We start from the raw sequence: 6,309 nt of genomic DNA on the forward strand, positions 1-6,309 counted from the left end.
TTGTCCGGGTCTGCCTAAGTCTGACTAATTCGCGTTATGACAAAACTTCATTTGAAATTCGCTATTCGTTTAAATCGCTATTGACCTGTTACTTATAATACCTATTTCGCAATATGTCCCAAACGCAGTAAGCCTAAGTTGCTGTTTGTCCATTTCGCGATACGACTAATTACCAGTGAGTAGCTCGATCTACACCCTAAACGCGTTTGTTCCGCGTAGCGAATTCCTAGTCACCCCCAAAGTGTAATGTTTTCAGGGAAGTCACAATTAGTCAATAGGTAGGTTAGGTTCATTAGGTAGCATCAGAAATAGGAGCCCCTAAAAAATCTATTATAGGAGAAGTAACGCTAGATTCGCTTTTGGATAAAAACTTAATACGTAAGTGTAAGTCTCACTGTGCCAGATTCGCTTTTGGACAATAATGCAAGAGGCCTAAGTCTTCTTGTGCCAGATTCGCATTTGGACAAAAACTCATTAGGCCTAGGTCTCAGTGCGACTATTTCTCGGTTGGTCTATGCATAACGCGAATTAGACTACGTTTTAGGCAGACCCGCATAAAAAAAATTAAACAATAAGGGAACCAATAAATTTTCCAACTAAAAAAAATGGTTAGCACTTAATAGGTACCGTCAACCACGGTGAAGAGGGATGGTGGAATGAATAGGGACAGAAAGCGGGGTGAATAGGGACAAAAACCGAGATAGACATTTACCTGATAATTTCTTTAAAAAATATTTATCACAAATTTTATCCTGCGACTAAAAATAATAGTAGACTGTATGTTCTTGGTAACAGGAACACTGGAAAGGCATAAAAGTAGTGATGGATTGTCAAAGTAACCGTTCAAAATTGAATATCTCAACGAATGTTTTATGTGCTCCAAAACGTAGACAGTAAAATTTAGTAAACTATGAAATTGAAGTCGGTTAAAAAAAGACCTAGGATCTGAATCTTTATTCTTCTAATTAGGTCAGGTTTGTAAGCTAGAAAATAATACTTGCCTAAAATGTTGACTAATACTACAATTTAGACCAAACATTGTCTTTTTAGGTATAAAAAAACTTACTTAGGCCAAACATAAACTGATGTTATTATTTGTTTAGGCACAAATATGCGACGTGAACTTTATTTATGGACACAAGGTATCGTGCGTATAAAAGTAAAACAATAAAGGGTAAATGAGTTATTAATGCCAAAGAGTTTTCTGCGGAACGGTTTCGCGGTAGGTAGTAATTTAATAAATGCAAACAATATTGATAACTAAATATGTTACATTGTATCAAACTTCACATTGTGTTTTTTTACCCTGGGATTTTAAAAATTAAGTATCTTTCTTAAAGAAAACGGTATTGTAATTAACTTTTTTGAGACATTCAATTATCTATTTTTATTTGATAAGGCCCCTACCAGAGTGTACACTTGCCTTAGATATTGATTATTGTTTGGTATAAGTTTATACGTTTCCTACTAAACGCAAGTATTATCTCGGACGATCGATATTCGAAATTTCATTGACATCTTATTATAGATTATAGTTTTCAATTGTTTAGTAGATTTAAATATAATGTTTTTGTTACAACAACGTTATTTGACTTTTTATGAAAAAAAACTATGCCCTTCAGAGTCCTTAAATATAGGCTCACTTAACCATACCCCGAAATTAACAGAGTTAAAAAATACCGTATGTATGTGGTTACAAACATTAGATTAAAAACTACATTAAAATGAACTATAAACTTAATTAAAACTAAACTATACTCTGTATCTTTAGGTATTAAACAAAATCTACCCGCAAGTGCCTACTTAAGCCAGTTGAGGGTAGATAAAAACATTCAATGTTATAACTACCTGAAAATGTACAAATTGTTTGTTTACTTTTATTTAAATACCTAAAGATATAAACAAGGCCACAAATAAGAACTTAGTCAAACACTTCGTGTCTTATATAGTGAGCTTAATGCTTTATACATGCTGCACTAGCTCCAAGGTATCGCTCGCCAGGCTTACAACATCAATACAGATTGCTAGCAATAGTTCTATCTGACGGCTTATTAGCCTACCGGGCGGGCGGCTGCGGTGGGCGGCGACAAATCGCTAACATTTACATTGCGGGCCGCCGGCTGTAATGGGCTAATGGACCGGTTTCATATCTAGGTAATTGCTCGCAGACTCAAGAACAAGTTTTACAAGCGCATTGCAATTTAAAGATACGAATTTTATTTAGTATTGATCTGATATTAGAATCAGTGCTTCTCGCTCGCGACAATAAATAAATGCGACTGATGCAATGAGACTAACAGTTCAATTCGAGTTTTAGTTATTTAGTTATTGATATTTCTTCAATCAAAAAGTCACTTTTGACATTGACAGATAAGTATCATATTGTAAACAGATCGACTGCACCTAATGTTTATGTAAATCTCTATTTGATTGTAAAATCAAATAGAGATCAATATTAGAGAGGCCAATTGAAACTTTCATTGGGACATCAAAATGATATTGAAATTATGTCCGTCGACCGTACTTCTCGCTCACGCCAATTCGTGTACGAATAAGTACGAGCGAAATGCACGATAATATCCGTCAAATATTAGGTATAGATACGATACGGATCGGTATATCAGTGTCAAATATGATATACTTCAAACAAAAATGTCACTTTTGATACAGATATATCCGATCCATATCGTATTTATTTTTTTCAATTCGAATCAGGCTGAATGTACGTTTGAATTGGCCTCCCACTTTATGAAATTGATTATTTATTAAACGCTACGCGGTACACAACCGTAAACTTTACACGAGTGCTACGCCGTAGCGCGTGGCATGAAGCTAATCCGCTAATCTAGAAAATGATGCTTTATGTGGACGAAAATATACTGCATGAATGACACACGATTTATAGATATACTTTATCATAAACAAAAGTATTAGATATTAACAGGTATTTGAGAGAAGTCGTATTCAGACTAAACGCGTGATAACGACGTAACGGCCAACCAGCCAAACATAAAGTATTCTTTAAACTAAATAATGCCTAATTCTATGCGAAATTCATAAAGGTGACATTCCATTTCTGATTGCATCTGCACTACCGTTGCGACGTTACCGTTGCAGCATTACTGCCTGCTGCATCCGGCGACTGCGGCTGCAGAGTTTGTTACTTGATCGTCAATGTTAATGAATTATGATTAATGTCACTGTCAGAGGTATAAATAAAAATACTAATTTACTTTTTTATATTTTTTACGAGAAGAAGTAAGTGACGATAGTGCTACATACTACACGAAAAAGAAGACCAGTTTACCTTTCTGCAAGAGTCAGAGTCAGTCGAAGGCAGCTACGCAATATTAATAATAAACTAGATATTGAATGGTGATCGTTTGTTTGTCGATTTAATGAATAGCAATTCAACGTTGTATGAGGCTTAATAATTGACGAAATACAACCAAATTAACCGAATGAAATTAATGCAGAGGAGAAATAAATCTTAATTTAAGGTAAGTTAACATTTTGATTAAATGCGTGGCCCATCCTCTTGACTAAATGCGTGACAACCGCACACAGCAACCCGACGAGAGCAGGACTCATGTACATCTTGATGGATACGGTGTACGCACTTGATCCACCTGCATCACGTATGTAGGTACGTGATCCAGCCAAATTCAGCCGGCACCTGTACCTACACCCGGCCGTCAGAAACGTGCGGACACTATCGCGGCTGAATTTATAAGTCTGCGATAAACGTCCCCTCAAAAGCATAAGCTAGGTAGGCTCTTTTATCAGGGTTTTCATTTATTTCTGCAAAGTGCTTCGTGGGTTCAGGAGATGGTGATGTGATACGTAAGAATATTCTCAATACAGTCGTTTGGTGTTAGCAAAATATTACAGATTTATCTTACCGAGTTTCCATGTTAAACCTATTTTACTTTCTTTCGGTACCTAACAGTGAAGAATAAATGAATGAAATAATTTTTAAGAGCTGTAATTGCGCAATTTACACTTCATATTGTCCAGTTTCCTCTTTCCAACTTAAGCACAAATTTAAATCGTACAATCGCTCTTTGTTGCAGGTATCCATGGGCGACGGCACTCGTGGTCGTGCCAGATACAATTTATGACTAGACCATATAAAACTTGACGGACGAGACAAGAAATCTTTTATGAAGAAAGCTATTTATGTCATCCTGGCTGATAGAAAGAATTATTAATATATTAATTGGAATAATAAATATAATTAGCTACGATAATAAAAATAAGGTCCACCCGGCAGTCTGACGTTAGGTGCAATGTGCACTTGCACAAAATTGGTCTATTTTACACTAGAAGAAAACAGACCTAAATATAAAGGAATTAAGAAAAAAATATTTCACTGATGACAGGGAAAAATTAAATATTTTTATTCAATAACAAACTGACTGTTTCAAAAGTTCCGTTTCTTTATTTATTTTGCTGCACTTACTGGCGCAGCTCCGGCTTGGCGAAGCGATTATTTTTAATTGCATTCTTCAAAGTTTTGTCACTAACCGTCGTTATTAGCCGTGAAAAGTTTACTACGCGAGGTTCCGACTACTGCTCTTAATAATAATTATTGGCTAAATGGGCATATCTATTTAAAGTTGTACCGCATTTTTTGTGTTAGAATTGGGAATTATCATATTATTTCCACTCAGAATCACGAGCTTATTCTAATTTTACTAAGAAAAAATGTGGCTCCAAAATTTTTGGTCCGTCTGGCTACGGTTTTCAATACAACCTTCTGAGCGTCCGCTAGCTGACGCGGACGTCCGCCGCGTGCGCACGATCGTGGGTCCTGAGGGCCTACCGTGAATCACGTTAGAAGTGTTGCCTCTCTCTACACGTCGAACGTGGTTCGCGGTAGGCCCTCTGCTCCCAGGCCAAATCCGTCGCACGCGCCCGCGCCAGTTAGCGCTGTTCATACAATTTCTTATTAAATAGACGGGGTGTCCGTTCCGGATACGTGGACCCGCACCCGGGTACGTCCTTAAACTACGTCCAAAAGAGAGGTATGGGCATTGTGATTTCATCTCGCTTTGTGTGGTAGGGCACAGCCAGTGGATGTCATTCCAGATCTAGAGCAGAGCCCAACTGGGGAAGTACCTCCACCTTACAAAATACCGCAAAAACAAAACACTAGACCCTACTTCCTGCCCTTTGTGCCTTTTGTGTTCCTGCCGGTGAGTAAGGTTGCCAAAGCTCAACGAGGGGGAGGGGGCGGGTTTAGGGTCGGCAAGGCGTACATAGGCTACGGAGACTGCTTACCATTAGGCGGGCCGTATGCTTGTTTGTCACCGACGTAGTATAAGATAATCCGCGTCAGCGGAGGCTCTCTATGTTCATAACAAAATGGACAAAACAATTGTATGAATATTTAGGGACACTTTTTTCACGTATTTGAATTAATATAAACATTGTAAAATCAGGGGTACAACTTCAAATAGAAATGTTAAATATGATTGTTGGCAGATTGTTGGTTATATTGATATTGAAAATTGGTTAAGGGAGTGTTCGGCCGGGCTCAGTACATTTTCTTTTTGCAGTACTTTACGTTACGCACGTGAAATAAAAATTTATATAAAATTAGCTTGTTACAAAATAAATCTGCATTTTTATAGCTTATTGTATTATAATAGTTCATAACTTACAACTTTTTTTATACTACATAACTACGTCGACGGCAAGCCAAATGGTTGCCTGCTCAACGTTAGCGTGTATCATAGCGTATAGATGCTGCAACTTCAAAGGTAATATAAAGTTCCTTATAATAAAAATAATATCTGTCTTATTAGGTTTTTTGCAAACTTATTTGCCCATGGAAATTCAAGTAAAGGTAAGGTAAACCAGGATTAATGTGACCGTCGGAGTAGATACGTTTGCTTTACAACTTCAAGAAGTTGAGAGTAAATCTACCTACTTTCATCAAAAAAATGATGTAAATGCCTATTTAGTGAAATTTGTGTTTATGCTATTTTCTTACAATTTTAGAGAAAACGTATTTATCGAAACTGAGGAAATTACCTAATCTTTTTTTCTTGCTTGTCGGAATTTATGTACTGCATATTGTTGACTAAATATAATTTGCACCGATTGGTTATAAGACTTTATGAATACAAAAGGATAAAAGAGCGGCTAAGCACGTCCCAATTATACTATAGTAGAAATACGTATTTAATATACTTTGTGTTTTTGGGACGGTATCGATACGTTATTAAATAATATTTACAGTACATATGGTGCTACTTTACCGCACTACTGCGAAAATTAGCATATTACGTTACTGTGTCGAAC

Source organism: Cydia pomonella, chromosome 1, assembly GCF_033807575.1.
Source record: "Cydia pomonella isolate Wapato2018A chromosome 1, ilCydPomo1, whole genome shotgun sequence".
Taxonomy (NCBI): domain Eukaryota; kingdom Metazoa; phylum Arthropoda; class Insecta; order Lepidoptera; family Tortricidae; genus Cydia; species Cydia pomonella.